The sequence below is a fragment of the Dendrobates tinctorius genome, unplaced genomic scaffold, assembly GCF_039654945.1.
Source record: "Dendrobates tinctorius isolate UK_male_01 unplaced genomic scaffold, ASM3965494v1 ptg000114l, whole genome shotgun sequence".
NCBI classification, from domain to species: domain Eukaryota; kingdom Metazoa; phylum Chordata; class Amphibia; order Anura; family Dendrobatidae; genus Dendrobates; species Dendrobates tinctorius.
Genome location: NW_027361782.1, coordinates 3,335,878 through 3,359,368, shown reverse-complemented (window position 1 = coordinate 3,359,368; position 23,491 = coordinate 3,335,878). Strand labels below are relative to the sequence as shown.

At 45.3% G+C, this 23,491-nt stretch overlaps 1 protein-coding gene across 7 annotated transcripts in view; it reads right to left on the bottom strand.

Moving 5' to 3' along the window:
• Nucleotides 1–23,491, bottom strand: part of DIAPH2 (diaphanous related formin 2) — a 1,634,550-nt gene that overhangs the window by 949,628 nt on the left and 661,431 nt on the right. The gene's annotated exons all lie outside the window — the stretch shown is intronic.

Sequence of the window (23,491 nt, the reverse complement as noted above, 5' to 3'; positions counted from 1 at the left end):
GTCCGTATACTGATGGTCCGTGTACTGATGGTCCATGTACTGATGGTCCGTGCACTGATGGTCCGTGCACTGATGGTCCATATACTGATAGTCCGTGCACTGATGGTCCATATACTGATAGTCCGTGCACTGATGGTCCATATACTGATAGTCCGTGCACTGATGGTCCATATACTGATAGTCCGTGTGCTGATGGTCCGTGTACTGATGGTCCGCATACTGATGTTCCGTGCGCTGATGGTCCGTGCGCTGATGGTCCGTGTGCTGATGGTCAGTGTGGTGATGGTCAGTGTGCTGATGGTCCGTATACTGATGGTCATGTACTGATGGTCCGTGCACTGATGGTCCGTGTACTGATGGTCCGTATACTGATGGTCCGTATACTGATGGTCCATGTACTGATGATCCGTGTACTGATGGTCCGTGTGCTGATGGTCCGTGCACTGATGGTCCATATACTGATAGTCCGTGTGCTGATGGTCCGTGTACTGATGGTCCGTATACTGATGGTCCGTATACTGATGGTCCGTATACTGATGGTCCGTATACTGATGGTCCATGTACTGATGGTCCGTGTACTGATGGTCCGTGTGCTGATGGTCCGTATACTTATGGTCCGTGCACTGATGGTCCATTTACTGATAGTCCGTGTGCTGATGGTCCGCGCACTGATGGTCCGTGCACTGATGGTCCGTGCACTGATGGTCCGTGCACTGATGGTCTGTGTACTGATGGTCCGTGTACTGATGGTCCGTGTACTGATGGTCCGTGCACTGATGGTCTGTGTACTGATGGTCCGTGTACTGATGGTCCGTGCACTGATGGTCCGTGCACTGATGGTCTGTGTACTGCCAGTCCGTGTACTGGTGGTCCGTGTATTGGTGGTCCGGGTGTCATTTTTCTCTCACCCATCAGATTTCAGAGTGAAATCGCAGCTGAATACAGCTGAGAAAAGATCTGTACGGCCTCATTCAGTAACTTTGGTGCCACAGAGATCCCGTGTTTTATTGGATTGCACTCGTCCAATTTATGCGACAAGTGTGAACAATCCCTTAGGGTGGAAATCCTCCAACTCACGGACTACAAATAGAGATGACAAACGCGCTGACAGTAGAAGACAAAAACTGAGAGAAGAGGACTGGTTTGCAGGATGCCGGTCCTGGGACTGGTCAATATTCTGTGGCGGGCGGACCGGAGCCCTACAAACCTCCTGCTACATGCCAGCGTCCATGGCTCCTCATCTGTGTAGTAGGATCGAGGACTAAGTGGTAACGCTGGGCCTACAGATCAGAAAAAGGGCTGGGGACGGCACTCGGCATGAGGTGGGCTACAGGGATCCCGAGCGGTGACGGAGGACTGCAGAGTCCAGTGAATTGATTCACTGATCTCTACAAATATGTTCTCATCACACATCATTACGGTAATAATGAACTGGATATAAATGTTGCACTGGGACCCGGGAGCTGCGGCTTTACGGACACGTCGCCTCCTTACTGACACTGAGAGCCAGTATCCCACAGAATAACAGACACCCCCGATGTCACCACCCCGTGCGTGTCCTATGGGGCAAGGGGCCACTCCGCAGCCTTCTTACACCCGGCCCCTTTATCACATGCCGCACTGCAGCCATTATGTGACTGTAGGAATAAATTATCCAAAAATTGTTATTTACTTTCCAAATCTGAAGTAATAGAGAAACAAAAGGAGATGGTGGTGTGGGAGGTGATCCGATGTATGGGCACGGAGGGGCCGCAGGACGGTGCCAGGATGACGATGCTTATTATGGCAGATGATGCAGGATTCGTCTCTGCTCCATCTGAGACATCTTCTTTGTTACTGACCATTTAGTGATGTGCACCGTGCGCCAAGTTCATCGCTGCCGGCCAGCTGCTCCGCAGCAGAGAAGCCCCGCAGCCGTGGCTATGAAGCCACGTCTCCACATTCTGCACAGTTTTGGCACGGCTCCTCTTTGTCTTTAGGTCACTGCCAGATTTTTTGGGTAATGATCAACTGATATATTGCGGGAAACTAAACTCTGTCAAAGAGCTGTTAGGCCAGTTCAGCACTCCAGACATGGACCCCAGCTCCTCCGGACCAGGACCCCTCCGCTCTGGCACGAGACCCACGCTCCGAACCAGCACCCACGCTCTGGTCTAGGATCCCCGCTCTGGACCAAACTTCACGCGATCAACACTGTGAAGAGGTGCAGAGAGATCCGCCAATTGTCCTTGAGCTGCTCCGCGGATAGAAGGCAGCGTTCACACAGTGGGGTCCTCAATATATGCCCTTAAAGGAAAAGTGATGATGAGGTGTTCTTCATGAATCAATCCCTTTAATCGCCTCCATCGCATTTACATGTCTGTTTTCTAGGTCAGGATCCCTCTGACTCCGATATTACAAGGACCTGCAGTAATGTTCGTGTCTCTCACGTCGGCGTCCTGCCATCGGCTCCATTTAGGAGATTCCATCTTTCTCCATCATCTTTCTTCATCCATCTCAATCCAGCGTTTTCTTTCCTTTCTTCTCTGATGTTTGTGAGAAGCTTCTATCAGATTTGTTGCCATTCTTCATAGACTTATTTCGCCCAATCACTTGCGTTGTGACAGTCGCATGAAGATGGCAGACATATTATGGAGACACTGTCGCTTTCCAGAGTTTTCCCGGCTCCAATCCGAGCGGCAGCGCGACAGACGCACCTTGTAAAGAGGAGATAAACTGCTGGCAGATATTTGGAGCCTCGGACGCTGAAGAGAAATCAATCTCAGCTGATTTTTCACAGTTGGGTTTCGGCCCTGAAGTCGCCGCACAGAATATTTCTTATTTATTTTTTCTTAATCTTCACGATTTTCTTATGAATCACAAAGTGGGAAAATGACATTTGCTTGATGACATTTAACGTGCGCCGGTCTCGGGTAATAGCTGCAATCAAGGAACCAGCGGGGGGTCGATTACTGGGATCAAGATTAACCCACCTGATCAGCCACAGCCCCATCAAGGAGATGAGACAATCGCTCAAAGGGCAATTCCCCAGCATAATCCAGGCAGTGATAAGAAAGATAAGAAAACACGTTAGATTATACTCACCCGGGGGGCGTGGTCGGGTGCGGTGGGTATCGCGGTCCTGTCCGGCGCCTCCCATCTTCATACGATGATGTCCTCCTCCTTGCTTCTCCCTCGGCTCCTGCGCAGGCGTACTATATCTGCCCTATTGAGTGCAGAGTAAAGTACTGCAGTGCACAGGCGCCGGGAAAGGTCAGAGAGGTCCGGCGCCTGCGCATTGCAGTACTCTGCTCTGCCCTCAACAGGGCCGATAAAGTACGCGTGCGCAGGAGCCGAGGGAGAAGCAAGGAGGAGAACGTCATTGTATGAAGATGGAAGGCGCTGGACGGGACGGCGACACCCATCGGACCGGACCGAACGCCGGGGTGAGTATAATCTAACTCTTCTTTCTTATCTTTCAGGTTTAATCGGGGGCTTATCTACAGCATTACAGAATGGCTGTGACCGCAGCTGATAGGCCAAAAATGGGGTGACAGATCCCCTTTAAATTCCGCGCCAATATCGCTGATTGCGGCAAATCCGTGGGGCAAGAGATGACCTGCGGCAACCGTCGGGAGATCAGCAGCTAGCGCCGCAGATCTCCCGACGGTAGCGGTGGCGTGCGTCGTTCGAATTCCATGCCAATTCGCGGCCGGACTGCGCCTGTCGCTGTCATGACGCGGGATTTCCATTACAAACAGACAGACAGAATTAGACGATTATATAGTAGATGGGTGAGATCGACATGCTGCGGTCTGGAGAAACCCCCACTATCCCATCCACAGTGTCCAACCCGCAGCATTTACTGATTGTGGGCACACACCCTATAATAATGGAAGAGGAAAAAACTTATAAACAACAAACGGAAGAAATTAAAATAGAAGCCATTAAATTTAATTCACATCAACAACATGATGAGATGCACAAAAAACTAAGGGAAAATGTGGACAATTTTGAAAAATCTATTATGCAAGTCAAGAAAAGTGTCACTTTCGACTATAAAGATAACAAAGTGTATGAATGGAAAACAGCTTTTGGAAGAAGAAACAACATAATCGATTTAAAAAATCAGAAGAAAAATAAAGGAAAGTGAATTTTTTTCTCAACTCATTTTGAAACATCAGATTCTGGCTAAGATTTTTCAAAAAGTAGAAAAAGCTATGTTTGTAGTGATAATCAATCGTGAAAAAATTGGAAAAGAAAAAGGGGAGCAAGAATGGAAAAAATGGCAAGACAGGATCATTTACAACGAGAAAAAAACAAGAGCCTCATTCTCCCCGTATTATCCAAGGAACAATATCAAGTACTTTCCAAGGGTTTACATTTTGTTCTGGATCAGACTTTCAATTTATTTCAGATATAAATTAATGTGAAGAGATTCTCTAGATATGTAACTATTAAATGGCATATTTTTCAGAGAACAACAAAAAACAAAATCAGTGACACCCAAAGAAAATATCTTCAAATTATGTTCCTATTCTATAGCAGGACGAAAAGTTAAATAGCATTCTAGACTGATTCCTCAGGATCAGTTTTAGGCCTCTTCCTATTATTCTCGGGATTCCTCAGGATCAGTCCTAGGCCTCTTCCTATTATTCTCGGGATTCCTCAGGATCAGTCCTAGGCCCCTCCTATTATTCTCAGGATTATTCTCAGGATTCCCCAGGATCAGTCCTAGGCCCCTCCTATTTTTCTCAGGATTCCTCAGGATCAGTCCTAGGCCCCTCCTCTTATTCTCGGGATTCCTCAGGATCAGTCCTAGGCCCCTCCTCTTATTCTCGGGGTTCCTCAGGATTAGTCCTAGGCCTCTTCCTCTAATTCTTGGGATTCCTCAGGATCAGTCCTATGCCCCCTCCACTTATTCTTGGGGTTCCTCAGGATCAGTCCTAGGCCTCTTCCTCTGATTCTTGGGATTCCTCAGGATCAGTCCTAGGCCCTTTCCTCTTATTCTTGGGGTTCCTCAGGATCAGTTCTAGGTCCCCACCTCTTATTCTCGGGGTTCCTCAGGATCAGTTCTAGGCCCCCTCCTCTTATTCTTGGTGTTCCTCAGGATCAGGCCTAAGCCCCCTCCTCTTATTCTCAGGATTCCTCAGGATCAGTCCTAGGTCCCCTCCTCTTATTCTCGGGATTCCTCAGGATCAGTCCTAGGTCCCCTCCTCTTATTCTCAGGATTCCTCAGGATCAGTCCTAGGTACCCTCCTCTTATTCCTGGGGTTCGTTAGGATTAGTCCTAGGTCCCCTCCGCTTATTCTCGAGATTCCTCAGGATCAATCCTAGGCCCCCTCATCTTATTCGCGGGGTTCGTTAGGATCAGTCCTAGGCCCCTTCCTCTTATTCTCGGGATTCCTCAGGATCAGTCCTCGGTCCCCTCCTCTTATTCTCTGGGTTCCTCAGGATTAGTCCTAGGCCTCTTCCTCTAATTCTCGGGATTCCTCAGGATCAGTCCTAGGCCCCATCCTCTTATTCTAGGGGTTCCTCAGGATCAGTCCTTGGCCCTCTCCTCTTATTCTCAGGATTCCTCAGGGTCAGTCCTAGGTGCCCTCCTCTTATTCTCGGGGTTCCTCAGAATCAGTCCTAGGCCTGTCTTGGGGTCCTACTTGATTCAGATCTTTCCTTTACCCCCCACATCCGACCACTGGCTCGCTCTTGTCATCTACACCTCAAAAACATTTCTAGAATCTGACCTTTTCTTACTTTCGACGCTGCAAAAACTCTTGGGGCACTTGCACACGATCAGGAACTGCTGTGAGGTTTGACGCTGTGTATTTATGCAGCATCAAACCTGCAGTGTCCAGATGTTACAGCAGAGCGGAGGGATTTCTAGCGATACCATGTCCACCATGCGATCATAGACACCCCTGGCTCACCCTCGGACACTGACACGCTGCACATCTATTAAGACCGAAGCATGTACATTTCTCTTGTGGAGACGCGAGTTTCTGCAAGAGAAATTACATCAATACAATGTAATGGACACTGTGAATCCACACGGCTGAGTGATCACAGAGGAGTCACCTGCGTTCAATAGACGGCAGAGTCCATAACCTTACTTATTCAGAGAAATTTGACCAGTAGTAAACTTTTCATAAAGTATTATCCACAATATATGCAAGATCCCCGCACTTGTTATTATGAGGTTACACCGCAGCCGGAAAGCTGCGGAGGAGCAAAACACAGAGTGAGAGAAAGAGAAAGATAGAGACTTCTCATCAAGGTCAAGTGCTGTCAGTGGGATCAGCTCTGTGCTATAAAGAGACACGTCAGATCCAGTCATTACCAGGAGAGATGACAGACGGCGGCAAGCAGAGTGGAGACCGCCAGGGAGAGTGTGGCACGTGTATCTATCCAGTATCTATACCAGGGTCCATCATCTATTATTTATCTATTTTTCTATTATTTATCTTTTATCTATCTATTATCCATCTATTATCTATCAATATATTATCTATCTATCTAATCTATTTATCTATCTATTATCTATCTATATATCTATCAACTATGTATTATCTATCTGTATATCTATCTATTATCTATCTACAGTGAGTACGGAAAGTATTCAGACCCTCTTTGTTTCATTGCAGCCATTTGGTAAATTTAAAAAAGTTCATTTTTTTCTCATTAATGTACACTCTGCACCCCATCTTGACTGAAAAAAACAGAAATGCAGACATTTTTGCAAATTTATTAAAAAAGAAAAAGTGAAATATCACATGGTCATAAGTATTCAGACCGTTTGCTCAGACACTCATATTTACGTCACATGGTGTCCACTTCGTTGTGATCCTCCTTGAGATGGTTCTACTCCTTCAGTGGAGTCCAGCTGTGTTTAATTGAACTGATAGGACTTGATTTGTAAAGGCACACGCCTGTCTATAGAAGACCTCACAGCTCACAGTGCATGTTAGACCAAATGAGAATCATGAGGCAGAATTGTGGCAAGGCACAGATCTCACCAAGGTTACAAAATAATTTCTGCAGTACTGAAGATTCCTAAGAGCACAGTGGCCTCCATAATCCTTAAATGGAAGATGTTTGGGACCACCAGACGTCTTCCTAGACCTGGCCGTCCAGCCAAACTGAGCAATCGTGGGAGAAGAGCCTTGGTGAGAGAGGTAAAGAAGAACCCCAAGATCACTGTGGCTGAGCTCCACAGATGCAGTAGGGAGATGGGAGAAAGTTCCACAAAGGCAACTATCACTGCAGCCCGCCACCAGTCGGACCTTTATGTCAGAGTGGCCCAACGGAAGCCTCTCCTCAGTGCCAGACATATGGAAGCCTGCATAGAGTTTCCCAAAGAAACACATGAAGGACTCCCAGACTATGAGAAATAAGATTCTCTAGTCTGATGAGATGAAGATAGAACTTTTTGGTGATAACTCTAAGCGGTATGTGTGGAGAAACCAGGCACTGTTCATCACCTGCCCAATACAATCCCAACAGTGAAACATGGTGGTGACAGCATCATGCTATGGGGGTGTTTTTCAGCTGTAGGGACAGGAGGACTTATTACAATTGAAGGAAACATGAGTGTGGCCAAGTACAGAGATATCCTGGATGAAAACATCTTCCAGAGTGCTCTGGACCTCAGACTTGGCCGAAGGTTCACCTTCCAACAAGACAATGACCCTAAGCACACAGCTAAAATAACAACGGAGTGGCTTCAGAACAACTTTGTGACAATTCTTGACTGGCCAAGCCAGAGCCCTGACCTAAACCCAATTGAGTATCTCTGGAGAGACCTGAAAATGGCTGTCCACCAACGTTCACCATCCAACCTGCCAGAACTGTAGAGGATAAGCAAGGAAGAATGGCAGAGGATCCCCAAATCCAGGTGTGAAAAACTTGTTGCATCATTCCCTAGAAGACTCATGGCTGTACTAGCTCAAAAAGGTGCTTCTACTCAATACTGAGCAAAGGGTCTGAATACTTATGACCATGTGATATTTCAGTTTCTCTTTTTTAATAAATTTGCAAAAATTTCTACATTTCTTTTTTTTCAGTCAAGATGGGGTGCAGCGTGTACATTAATGAGAAAAAAATGAACTTTTTTGAATTTACCAAATGGCTGCAATGAAACAAAGAGTGAAAAATTTAAAATTTAAAGGGGTCTGAATACTTTCCGTACCCACTGTATCTATCTGTCATCTATTGACCTATTATCTATCATCTATCTATCATCTTTTATTTATCTATTATCTATCAGCTACAGTTGCTTCTCACAAAATTAGAATATCATCAAAAAGTAAATTTATTTCAGTTCTCAATACAAGCTGGTGTTATAAAGTATTCTAATTTACTGAGATAATGACTTTTGGGTTTTCATTGGCTGTAAGTCATAATCATCAACATTAACAGAAATAAACATGAAAAATAGATCACTCTGTAATGACTCTATATAATATATGAGTTTCACTTTTTGCATTGAAGAACTGAAATAAATTAACTTTTTGATGATATTCTAATTTTGTGAGAAGCACCTGTATATTTGGGGCCTTTACTGGATCAGATCTATAGAATATTCTTGGGATCTACTGAAGATTTTATTTTCACTCTCTGAAATATTATGAGTCTCCGGGTGACACTTTGGGCCATGGAGGACTCTTTGCTGCGTATTTCACATTTTTGGCCCTTATAGGGGTGCCACGGCCGTTGACTCCCCCATATACTATAGTGAGGGGCACGGATAGTTTTGTACATTTTTCCATCTAGAGGGGACTGATGGATAAAACCATTTTCATCTTTGTGGAAATCTTCTATACAGGACACAGCAAACATGGCTGAATATGACCTGATGTGGAGACCGCCGCCGACCACCATCCCAGGTTCGAAATATTTGCCCACCAGGACTCCGGCAAGGATTCAATCAGCGCTTGTCCATTGTGCGCCACAGACACTGCACTGGGATTCACATCATCAGAAGGTATCAGATCCTGCGTGATATTAAAGGGAATGTAAAGCAGAGACGGGAATACGAATAAAGGCAAATGACTGAAGCGGCCGCCCTCCCTGCAGTCTATCAGGGCTCAAGGCTTTTGCTGGTTAAACCCTGAGCACACAGATCCATCCGACACAAGGACGGGATACAATTACATCAAACGTCTCCATCATTAGCCACCGATCACACCACCATGAAAGGCGAGAAGCGGCCATTTAGATGCTGATGAACACTTCAGATGTATCCGAAGCTCCTTATGCTGTGAACTTGGCTCAGGTCTGTAACATTTAATGATACGATGTGTAACAGTTTAATGAAGTATCAGGACTACAGTGTGAAAGCTCAGTGCCCGATATCTGCTGCCTGGGAGGAGAGATCCGTGCGGGCAGAAGAAGAACAAGCCCTGCGCAACATTCAGAAACAAGGAAATATATAAAAAGTGACAGCAATGAAGAGCAAAACCATCTGAAATCTTTTTCCCGAGGCCAAAAAGTCACAATTGTAGCAAATAGTCCATATAGATCTGGAGCAGTAAAGGGTTCACAATTAGGAGGTGAAGACGGCCACTCACTGACCGTGCCACGGTCTAGGGAACTGCCCCCTACCTCATGCATGTGTGTGAAAAGCTCATACTTTAGGGTTCTTTCAGCAGGTTTTTACCTGCCCCATCAATGATTGGCAGCATTCTGCCTATGCACAGTGTACACAGGAAGTTGCTAATCAGTGGTGTGGATTATAGTGGGCTCAGCATTTGAGCACTGCAAGATCTGCAGCAGAGAAGACTATCAAAACTGCAGCAAACAGCCCAGCAAATGACTGGAATCAGGGTCTGAGTCTCTATATTTTGCTGCTGACAGAATCCCTTTAAGCTATAAGATGCCTAACTCTCACGATATTAAACACAATGTTCCCTACTGTGAGGGCCTTCCTCACCCCATTCCATCCCATTGTTGGTATATGTTGTGTCATCCGCTGGACCTAACCGTGTTGGTCGTTACAACCACCTAATAGCATCAAATACCGCCCAATAGCACCTAATCCCACCCAACAGCACCTAATACCACCCAATAGCATCTAATACCACCCAACAGTACCTAATACCACCCAACAGTAAGTAATAGCACCCAATGCCACCCAACAGCACCTAATACCACCAAACAGCACCTAATACCACCCAAAAGCACATAATGCCACCTAACAGCACCTAAAGCCACCCAACAGCACCTAATACCAAACAATAGCACCTAATGCCACCCAACAGCACCTAATACTACCCAATAGCACATAATGCCACCAAATAGGACCTAATGCCACCCAATAGCTCCTAATACCACCCAACAGCACCTAATACCACCCAATAGCACCTAATACCACCCAACAGCACCTAATACCACCCAATAGCACCTAATACCCGCCAACAGCACCTAAAACCACCAAATAGTACCTAATACCACCCAACAGCACCTAATACCACCCAACAGCACCTAATACCACCCAAAGGCACCTAATAACACCCTATAGTATCTAATACCACCCAACAGCACCTAATACCACCCAACAGCACCTAATACCACCCAATAGCACCTAATACCACCCAACAGCACCTAATACTACACAATAGTACCTAATACCACCCAAAAGCACCTAATACCACCCAAAAGCACCTAATACCACCCAATAGCACCTAATACCACCCAATATGACTTAATGCCACCCAACAACACCTAACATGACCTAATGCCACCCAACAGCACCTAATACCACCCAATAGCACCTAATACCACCCAACAGCACCTAATACCACCCAATCGTACCTAATACCACCCAATAGCACCTAATACCACCCAACAGCACCAAATACCACCGAAAGGCACCTAATACCACCCTTTAGTACCTAATACCACCCAACAGCACCTATTACCACCCAACAGCACCTAATACCACCCAATAGCACCTAATACCAGACAATAGGACCTAATGCCACCCAATAGCTCCTAATACCACCCAACAGCACCTAATACCACCCAATAGCACCTAATACCACCAATATGACTTAATGCCACCCAACAACACCTAACATGACCTAATGCCACCCAACAGCACCTAATACCACCCAACAGCACCTAATACCACCCAATAGCACCTAATACCACCCAACAGCACCTAATACCACCCAATCGTACCTAATACCACCCAATAGCACCTAATACCACCCAACAGCACCAAATACCACCGAAAGGCGCCTAATACCACCCTTTAGTACCTAATACCACCCAACAGCACCTATTACCACCCAACAGCACCTAATACCACACAATAGGACCTAATGCCACCCAATAGCTCCTAATACCACCCAACAGCGCCTAATACCACCCACTAGCACCTAATACCACCCAACAGCACCTAATACCCCCCAACAGCACCTAATACCTCCCAACAGCACCTAAAACCACCAAATAGTACCTAATACCACCCAACAGTACCTAATACCACCCAATAGCACCTAATACCACCCAACAGCACCTAATACCACCCAAAGGCACCTAATACCACCCAATAGCACCTAATACCACCCAACAGCACCTAATACCACCCAATAGTACCTAATACCACCCAGAAGCACCTAATACCACCCAACAGCACCTAATACTACCCAATAGTACCTAATACCACCCAATAGCACCTAATACCACCCAACAGCACCTAATACCACCCAATAGTACCTAATACCACCCAGAAGCACCTAATACCACCCAACAGCACCTAATACTACCCAATAGTACCTAATACCACCCAATAGCACCTAATACCACCCAACAGCACCTAATACCACCCAAAGGCGCCTAATACCACCCTATAGTACCTAATACCACCCAACAGCACCTAATACCACCCAACAGCACCTAATACCACCCAACAGCACCTAATACCACCCAATAGGACCTAATGCCACCCAATAGCTCCTAATACCACCCAACAGCACCTAATACCACCCAACAGCACCTAATACCACCCAATAGCACCTAATACCCCCCAACAGCACCTAAAACCACCAAATAGTACCTAATACCACCCAACAGTACCTAATACCACCCAATAGCACATAATACCACCCAACAGGACCTAATACCACCCAAAGGCACCTAATACCACCCAATAGCACCTAATACCACCCAACAGCACCTAATACCACCCAATAGTACCTAATACCACCCAATAGCACCTAATACCACCCTACAGCACCTAATACCACCCAATAGTACCTAATACCACCCAATAGCACCTAATACCACCTAACAGCACCTAATACTACCCAATAGTACCTAATACCACCCAATAGCACCTAATACCACCCAATAGCACCTAATACCACCCAACAGCACCTAATACCACCCAAAGGCGCCTAATACCACCCTATAGTACCTAATACCACCCAACAGCACCTAATATCACCCAACAGCACCTAATACCACCCAATAGCACCTAATACCACCCAACAGCACCTAATACCACCCAATAGTACCTAATACCACCCAATAGCACCAAATACCACCCAACAGCACCTAATACTACCCAATAGCACCTAATACCACCCAACAGCACCTAATACCACCCAAAGGCACCTAATACCACCCTATAGTACCTAATACCACCCAACAGCACCTAATACCACCCAATACCACCTAATACCACCCAACACCACCTAATACCACCCAACAGCACCTAATACCACCCAACAGCACCTAATACCACCCAATCGTACCTAATACCACCCAATAGCACCTAATACCACCCAACAGCACCAAATACCACCGAAAGGCGCCTAATACCACCCTTTAGTACCTAATACCACCCAACAGCACCTATTACCACCCAACAGCACCTAATACCACCCAATAGCACCTAATACCACACAATAGGACCTAATGCCACCCAATAGCTCCTAATACCACCCAACAGCACCTAATACCACCCACTAGCACCTAATACCACCCAACAGCACCTAATACCCCCCAACAGCACCTAATACCCCCCAACAGCACCTAAAACCACCAAATAGTACCTAATACCACCCAACAGTACCTAATACCACCCAATAGCACCTAATACCACCCAACAGCACCTAATACCACCCAAAGGCACCTAATACCACCCAATAGCACCTAATACCACCCAACAGCACCTAATACCACCCAATAGTACCTAATACCACCCAATAGCACCTAATACCACCCAACAGCACCTAATACTACCCAATAGTACCAAATACCACCCAATAGCAGATAATACCACCCAACAGCACCTAATACCACCCAAAGGCGCTTAATACCACCCTATAGTACCTAATACCACCCAACAGCACCTTATACCACCCAACAGCACCTAATACCACCCAATAGCACCTAATACCACCCAATAGGACCTAATGCCACCCAATAGCTCCTAATACCACCCAACAGCACCTAATACCACCCAACAGCACCTAATACCACCCAATAGCACCTAATACCCCCCAACAGCACCTAAAACCACCAAATAGTACCTAATACCACCCAACAGTACCTAATACCACCCAATAGCACCTAATACGACCCAACAGGACCTAATACCACCCAATAGCACCTAATACCACCCAACAGCACCTAATACCACCCAATAGTACCTAATACCACCCAATAGCACCTAATACCACCTAACAGCACCTAATACTACCCAATAGCACCTAATACCACCCAATAGCACCTAATACCACCCAATAGCACCTAATACTACCCAATAGCACATAATGCCACCAAATAGGACCTAATGCCACCCAATAGCTCCTAATACCACCCAACAGCACCTAATACCACCCAATAGCACCTAATACCACCCAATAGCACCTAATACCCGCCAAAAGCACCTAAAACCACCAAATAGTACCTAATACCACCCAACAGTACCTAATACCACCCAATAGCACCTAATACCACCCAACAGCACCTAATACCACCCAAAGGCACCTAATACCACCCAATAGCACCTAATACCACCCAACAGCACCTAATACTACACAATAGTACCTAATACCACCCTATAGTACCTAATACCACCCAACAGCACCTAATACCACCCAACAGCACCTAATACCACCCAATAGCACCTAATACCACCCAACAGCACCTAATACTACACAATAGTACCTAATACCACCCTATAGTACCTAATACCACCCAACAGCACCTAATACCACCCAACAGCACCTAATACCACCCAATAGCACCTAATACCACCCAATAGCACCTAATACCACACAATAGGACCTAATGCCACCCAATAGCTCCTAATACCACCCAACAGCACCTAATACCACCCACTAGCACCTAATACCACCCAACAGCACCTAATACCCCCCAACAGCACCTAATACCCCCCAACAGCACCTAAAACCACCAAATAGTACCTAATACCACCCAACAGTACCTAATACCACCCAATAGCACCTAATACCACCCAACAGCACCTAATACCACCCAAAGGCACCTAATACCACCCAATAGCACCTAATACCACCCAACAGCACCTAATACCACCCAATAGCAACTAATACCACCCAACAGCACCTAATACTACCCAATAGTAACTAATACCACCCAATAGCACCTAATACCACCCAACAGCACCTAATACCACCCAAAGGCGCCTAATACCACCCTATAGTACCTAATACCACCCAACAGCACCTAATACCACCCAACAGCACCTAATACCACCCAATAGGACCTAATGCCACCCAATAGCTCCTAATACCACCCAACAGCACCTAATACCACCCAACAGCACCTAATACCACCCAATAGCACCTAATACCCCCCAACAGCACCTAAAACCACCAAATAGTACCTAATACCACCCAGCAGTACCTAATACCACCCAATTGCACCTAATACCACCCAACAGCACCTAATACCACCCAAAGGCACCTAATACCACCCAATAGCACCTAATACCACCCAACAGCACCTAATACCACCCAATAGTACCTAATACCACCCAATAGCACCTAATACCACCCAACAGCACCTAATACTACCCAATAGTACCTAATACCACCCAATAGTACCTAATACCACCCAATAGCACCTAATACCACCCAACAGCACCTAATACCACCCTATAGTACCTAATACCACCCAACCGCACCTAATACCACCCAACCGCACCTAATACCACCCAATAGCACCTAATACCACCCAAAAGCACCTAATACCACCCAACAGCACCTAATACCACCCAACAGCACCTAATACCACCCAATAGTACCTAATACCACCCAACAGCACCTAATACCACCCTATAGTACCTAATACCACCCAACAGCACCTAATACCACCCAACAGCACCTAATACCACCCAATATGACTTAATGCCACCCAGCAGCACCTAACATGACCTAATGCCACCCAACAGCACCTAATACCACCAACCACCACTTGATACCATGCTCTCATTCCTGGAAAACACTTCAGAATAGATGACATCATTAAATAAATAAACAACAACCTCAGAGATACAATAACATTTCCAGCACTGGCAATGCCAGGATTGCAGGAAGCAGCGACACATTGTATCAGTAATGTACTGTACTCTACTGTATGTCTACTGCAATTATCACTCGGTAAATTGGACTAATTAGACTGCAGTCTGTGGCTCCAGAAAGTATCCCAGACATTCAGGACTGAAGTATCCTCTGTGAAGAGTACTAGTGACCTCAGGAGGCCGCAGAGGAGACATCACTCTGCATTTCTCGCTTGCAGAATAAAGGATCATTTGATGCATGCGAAGAACAGACTTCACTAATAAAAATGTCAAGGAACATTCGCCGAGGCTAGAAATTCTGCAAAATCAGAAAATCACAGCACCGCCGGCCTCTCCAAACCTTATTACTGCCTCCAAACAATAATCATCATATTGCAGGCGGCGCCCAGCCCCCCGGGTTCACTCATCCCTGGAATGGAGTAATAGAAAGCATATTGTGCTCTTATCTGTACAGGCCTCATTTATATGGAAATCTCCGCACACATTGCTGATTGTTTAAGAGATTTTCGTGGCTCAGATCAGATCATTTTGCTTCAGTGGTTAAACATATGTGTCTTTTATATACAGCCTGATATATACAGAGGGTGGGATGTGCAAAGAATCCCAAATACTGCAAAGCGAATGGAGCCATGGGCAGCAAAATGGTGACATCACTGAGACCAAGAGCTCAACCGTGTTATCGTGACGTCACCTAGTAAAAGGCAAGACACCAACAATGAGGCAGCTAGTATTATAGCAGCTATATTACTGTACATAGGGGGCAGTATTATAGTGGTTACATTCTTGTACATAGGAGCAGTATTATAGTAGTTATATTCTTGTACATAGCAGCAGTATTATAGTAGTTATATTCTTGTACATAGCAGCAGTATTATAGTAGTTATATTCTTGTACATATGAGCAGTATTATAGTAGTTATATTATTGTACATAGGAGCAGTATTATAGTAGTTATATTATTGTACATAGGAGCAGTATTATAGTAGTTATATTCCTGTACATAGGGGCAGTATTATAGTAGTTATATTCTTGTACATAGGAGCAGCATTATAGTAGTTTTATTCTTGTACATAGGGGGCAGTATTATAGGAGTTATATTCTTGTACATGGGAGCAGTATTATAGCAGCTATATTACTGTACATAGGGGGCAGTATTATAGTGCTTACATTCTTGTACATAGGAGCAGTATTATAGTAGTTATATTCTTGTACATAGGAGCAGTATTATAGTAGTTATATTCTTGTACATAGGAGCAGCATTATAGTAGTTATATTCTTGTACATAGGGGCAGTATTATAGTGGTTACATTCTTGTACATGGGAGCAGTATTATAGTAGTTATATTCTTGTACATAGGGGGCACAATTATAGTAGTTATATTCTTGTACATAGGGGCAGTATTATAGTAGTTATATTCTTGTACATAGGAGCAGTATTATAGTAGTTATATTCTTGTACATAGGAGCAGTATTATAGTAGCTATATTCTTGTATATAGGGGGCAGTATTATAGTAGTTATATTCTTGTACATAGGAGGCAGGATTATAATAGTTATATTCTTTTACATAGGAGCAGTATTATAGTAGTTATATTTTTGTATACGGGAGCAGTATTATAGTAGTTATATTCTTGTACATAGGAGCAGTATTATAGTAGTTATATTCTTGTACATAGGAGCAGTATTATAGTAGTTATATTCTTGTACATAGGAGCAGCATTATAGTTGTCATATTCTTGTACATAGGGGCAGTATTAGGCTGTGTGCACACGCTGCGGACACGCAGCAGTTTTAGCTGCGGTGTACAGTACCATTCATTTGAATGGCAAAACAAAAAACGCTGTGCCGACGCTGCGGAAAAAACCGCGCGGATTTGCTGCGGTTTTGAATCCGCAGAAAGAATTGCATGTCAATTCTTTCTGCGGAAACCGCTGCGGGTTCCTATCTCCACCATTGTGGAGATAGTGAATCCGCAGGACCAAACCGCAGGCAAAACCGCAGATAATCCGCAGGTCTTTGGACCTGCGGATTATCTGCGGTTTTTGCAAAATCCGTGCGGATTAATCCGCAGCGGAATCCGCAGCGTGTGAACGTGGCCTTATAGTAGTTATATTCTTGTACATACTGGCAGAATTAAAGTAGTTATATTCTTGTACATAGGGGCAGTATTATAGTAGTTATATTCTTGTACATAGGAGCAGTATTATAGTAGTTATATTCTTGTACATAGGAGCAGTATTATAGTAGTTATATTCTTGTACATAGGAGCAGCATTATAGTTGTCATATTCTTGTACATAGGGGCAGTATTATAGTAGTTATATTCTTGTACATACTGGCAGAATTAAAGTAGTTATATTCTTGTACATAGGGGGCAGTATTATAGGAGTTATATTCTTGTACATAGGGAGCATTATTATAGTAGTTATATTCTTCTACATAGGAGCAGTATTATAGTAGTTATATTTTTATACAAAAGAAAAGTATTACAGTATTTATATTCTTGGACATAGGAGGCAGTAATATATAAGTTATATTCTTGTACATAGGGGTAGCTATATTGTACTGGCATAAATGACTGACGTACTTGACTGGCATAGATGAGTTGCCTATATGACTGGCATCCATGACTGGCTTGCATGACTGACATAAATGATTGGCGTACATGACTGGCATACATAACTGGCGTAAATGACTGCCCTTCATGACTGGCATACATGACTGGCTTATATGACTGGCATACATGACTGACATAAAAGATTGGCATACATGACTGGCTTATATGACTGGCATACATGACTGACATAAAAGATTGGCGTACATGACTGGCGTACATGACTGTCTTACATGACTGTGTTACATGACTGGTGTAAATGACTGCCCTCCATGACTTGCATACATGACTCGCGTACATGACTGGGTTACATAACTGGCTTACATGACTGGCATACATGACTAACATAAATGACTGGTGTACATGACTAGCGTAAATGACTGGTGTACATGACTGGCATACATGTCTGTCTTTCAAGACTGTCTTTCATGATGGGCCTACATGACTGGCGTACTTGACTGGCATACATGATTGTCTTACATGACTGGCATACATGACTGTCTTACATGACTGGCGTAAATGACTGGTGTACATGATTGACATACATAACTGGCATATATGATGGCTTACATGACTGGCGAATATGACAGGCGTACGTGACTGGTGGAGGCCAGAGCAGTTGAAAAGTTGTGGCATTTTTTTAGGACGCTGATATCTGCTCTTGATGGAGGCGTTTGTATCCAGCGCTGACTACATTACAGCTGGAGTAGAAGACGCCAATCTCCAGGACTCAAGGCCTTAGTGTCAGCGTTGGAGCAACCAGAAAAAGGAAAACGAGTAATTGATCCGACCACACAAAGCAGAACATTTGGGGTTGACCCTGGTGCCAACATTGTGGCCCTGGAGCCAGTGCTGACACTGATGAGCCCTAATGGTGACAACAGAAGGATAAGAAACGTCTATGAATTCCCTGACTGCCGATGGCGTCCTTCGTTTCCCTGCGTGGCCCACTTTCAGCCATGAAGTCATCAGTCCGCACGGTTTTCATCTTAATGTCTTCCCATCAGTTAAACATCACAGTGCTGCAGGGCCGAGTACAGGGAGAAATCATCTATTTCAGATTCTTCCTGCATTTTAAGTTCTGAATTCCGATCATTAAAGTGATGCAGAAAGTATCAGTGTGGAGGGGCCGCGGCAGCTATAGATCAAGTCTCCTAAATGTATTCACATTTCATGCTAATTAGTCTCTGTACACGTAATGGTGTCCCCGATGGCTCCGTACACGTGTCTCTGTCCGTGGGAGCTCATTAAATCTTCCATAGTTCATTTCAGCTCTGGATTTTTCTCCATAAATTAGACATTTCGGTCCTTTCTCAATACCCTGATTGCTTCTGAGCAGGATAATTCCCTATAACTCGGAGAATGGTGTGCGGCATGTGGCAGTCAGTAGGTGGACGCCACATTCTGCTACGTCGCTAGTGCAGCGCCTGGTCCGCTGCTTTCATGCAGCATGGGGGTAACATGCCCTACATCTGACAAGCCATGACAAGTTGCTAGCCTAATTCTTTTTAATGGGGGCCTCTGAGACCACGCAGAAGTTGGAGCGCACGCCGCCTGCTGTTGCATGGGCTGTCAGAGCGCGCGGTGCAGCCAGAGCCTCCACGCTCATCATTCTTACTTGTAATTAAATAAGAGGGCTGATGCTGGCCGAGAGGCAACGCTCTCTGTTCACGTCTTCATATCCCAGGAAGGGAAAAAAGAAGACAGCGGCATTTCCAATCCTACAGATCTCCAGCCCAAGGATGGCGTGCGGGAGCAGCGCACAAGTCAAGAATTGACATTCTGCAGGAAGCACTCGGTGCTGACAGCGCTCTCCCCAGGTCCTGCTTAATTAGCTGATATAGAACAACTGTGTTCACATAGAGTTGTACAGGAATAGATCTAAAATCCTGGACACATGATGGAAGGCGGCAGATCCCTCCCAGATTCATAGCATTGGATCCAGTGTTAAGGAAATATTACATTGCAGTCATCACATTAAACAGCACTGTACACTTACAATTGCTCATTTTACCTTTCTACCCAGATAATTCTTCTCTTTTCTCTGCTCTACCTACAGGAAGTCTCTTGTCCCTGCATTTATCATTCCCCTCCTCTGCTCCTGACCCAGCTGCTCCTCCTCCCCCCAGGGACTATGGCAATGATGACTCATGCAGGGAAAAGTGAAGTCCTGCTTTTAGATAGAGCTTAGAAGGATTCAGCTCCTCAGTTACTAAACACATAATATCATAGACCTAATGGAAAAGAGAAGAATTAGCTGTGAAGAAAGGGAAAATGAGCAATTGTAGGTGCACAGTGCTGTATAATATGGTGATGGAGGAGGAGGAACACTAGGAGGGGAAGGAAGACACAGAGGAAGAGGAAAACAAGGAGGAGGAGGAAGACTAGGAGGGGGAGGAAGACAAGAAAGAATGGGAAGACAAGGAGGAGGAGCAAGACAAGGAGGTAGAGGAAGACAAGGAAGAGGAGGACAAGGAGGAAGAGAAAGACAATGAGGAGGAAAAAGAAGACAAGGAGGATGACATGGAGGAAGAAGACAGACGAGGAGGAAGACAAAGAGAAGGAGGAAGACAAGAAGGACGAAGACTACTAGGAAGAAGGGGAAGACATGGAAGAAGAGAAATACAAGGACGAGGAAGAAGATAAGGAGGTGGAGGAAGACCAGGAGGAAGAGGAAAACAAGGAGGAAGAGGAAGACAAGGAGAAGGAGGAAAACAAGGAAGAGGAAAATAATGAGGAGGATGAAGAAGACAAGGAGGAGGAGTGCTTTTTTAACAAGATCAAAGTCAATCACAGAAATTATCCTGATCCCACACTGGACCCAGAATGGTAGCTTGTGTGTATCGGGGGAATAGTGCATGGAAGGCCGGTCAGACAATGGAAATGTGGATGCACCATGATATTTGGCAGTTTGTATCTCTCCGGGGCTACAGCTGAGCTGGATGTACTTACTCCAGCTGGTGTGGAACTACAATACCCAGCATGCCATTTTACTCATTGTCTATTCCCCTCACGGCGCAGAAGGAAGCACCGCACTAAATATTGTCTATTACAAATCTTCCATTACTGATGGTACAAGGCCCCTGAGCGGACCTCTGTGTCTCCATGGTGACAGACTACAGTTTTATCCTGCAGTCGTACTCTCATCTGCCCTCAGTCAGATCTATATTTCCATCTGACATAAAAGTGTGTTTGTAATCTGTAATTGTGGAAAGACGCTGGACAGCATAAGAGCTGCATACACAAAATGGTAGACTTAATTGACACTAATTGCACAATTGCTTTTTTTTTCCTTATTTTAGATACTTTGGATCAATACAAGAAAATGGACATTTCCTTAAAAGATGATTCCCAACAGAAGGCAATAAGCTGTGATATCAATAAGAGGAGTGAAGCCGGCACCCTGGAGGACATAGGAGAATGAGGCCCCCAGAATCGCTGTCTCATGTACATCACTGATGGACTCCTATCTTTTCACCGCGATGGGGTTCCCAGATTGACTTTTTTTCTGTACACTTTATAAAAAAATTAGGGACAGACGCTATTTTTTGCGGCCACAGTAGAAAACCCTAATAAAGCGTTACAATTCTCAGCGCTTTGTGTCTCATCATTCTGATATCAGACAGAAACTGTAAAATGATGAGGCTCACAGTCACCATCACCTGTTTCTTCAGCCTAAAAGAAAAAGTGCAAACGCCTGAAATTTTTTTTGGACCAGGCAACCACATGGTGTATTTTTACGGACTGTCCTGGAATTCCTGGATGGTTGGCAATCCTGCAGAGCGCGCAGGGGCTGGGTCCACGGGCCGCATAGACTGCTGCTCTCTGAACCTTGGACGAGCTGCAGACAATCTGTAGACGAGCTGCAGACATCCTGACACTTCTCTGCTGATCAGAAGAAGCTTCACAGCAGAACACAATGAAAATATTATCCAGAACTAGAGGACGATGAGCTGCTTTGCAGCAGCCACAGCCGATCATGGTCCTGTGTACGAGAGTCACCAAGGATTAGTCACCGAATTCCTCCATTCCTAGAGTCGTTGGGGTCTTACACCCCTGTGGTGGCTCTGATGCCTCATAATTTCCAGTGCAGCCTATAGGGGCTCATATAGTGGGCTCATGCAGACTGGTGCGGAGCCGAGAAGGCAACACACAGAACACACACTCTAAAGGGTTATTCCCCAAATCACAAGGTAGCCCCTAGCCATGGAATAGTGTATAACATCCTGGCCGCAGGGGTCTGACCACAGAGACCTCCAGTGATCCTAAGATCAGGGCTCTCGAATCTCGAGAAGGTGGCTTGTCAAGAGTGCAAATGCTTTTTGGCTTTCTCCAGCAGCCTCATAGAGAATAAATGGAGCTGAGGTCAAGCATGTTCACCACCTCTGAGCATATGCATAGCGGCTTTATTCCCTGTTCTTGGAATTCCAGAGCCCATTGCTGTCATTGTCGGGGTCCCAGGAATCAGACCTCCTGCGAGTGTCAGGTTGTGCCCTATCCTATGATCGGGGGATAGCTGTGATTTTGGGAATAACCATTTAATGTCAAATTTGGTAGATATTAGTGATGACATAAATGAGAATGATAGAAGGACATGGACACGAGTAGGACCGGCTTCACCTCCTGCCCCAGCGCTGCCCCGCTCCTGACCATCCCGCTGTTCCCTGCGCCACTGGGCCTCTGCTTTAGACTTATGCAGCGGGCATAAGATGATGAATATTCGGTTTCTGGCAGTGGAGAGAGGAAGTTGGACTTCCGTCACCGATGTCCTGAGCCTGAGGTTACAGCATCAGGACACCTGGCCATACATTTGCCGATGTTCTCCTTGATACAGCCGTGGCCTTGTCATGTGGTCCTGACCCAGGATTTATGTCTGGTGTATCTTATTGTAGGACAGGCCCACAATACACTGCGAGACCCCGCTCATGAACGTGATGGCAATATTAATTATTAACTGCTGACTTTCTGAGGGACCAAGAAGAAAGTTTCACAAACTTCTGATAATTCACATTAGTTTCCGCCAAAGACTCCCAGGAACCATTATGAATCCAAAAATGCCGCAGACCGACAGCAGCGATGATGAGACATCTACACGTGTGACCACCAGCAGCCAATTACTGGCCACAGCAGCCTCCTGCAGACGACACTATAGCTGGTGATTGGCTGCAGCCTGGGGTGGCACAGGTGAGGATTGGGAATTTTAATACCATTTTTATTATCCTTTTTATTGCTCTGTAGCTTTTGCACATACAGATACAATTGGTTCCTATGATAACACTGAGTGGCCATGACATAGCACTGGAAGAGTTGTCATGGGGATACAGGCAA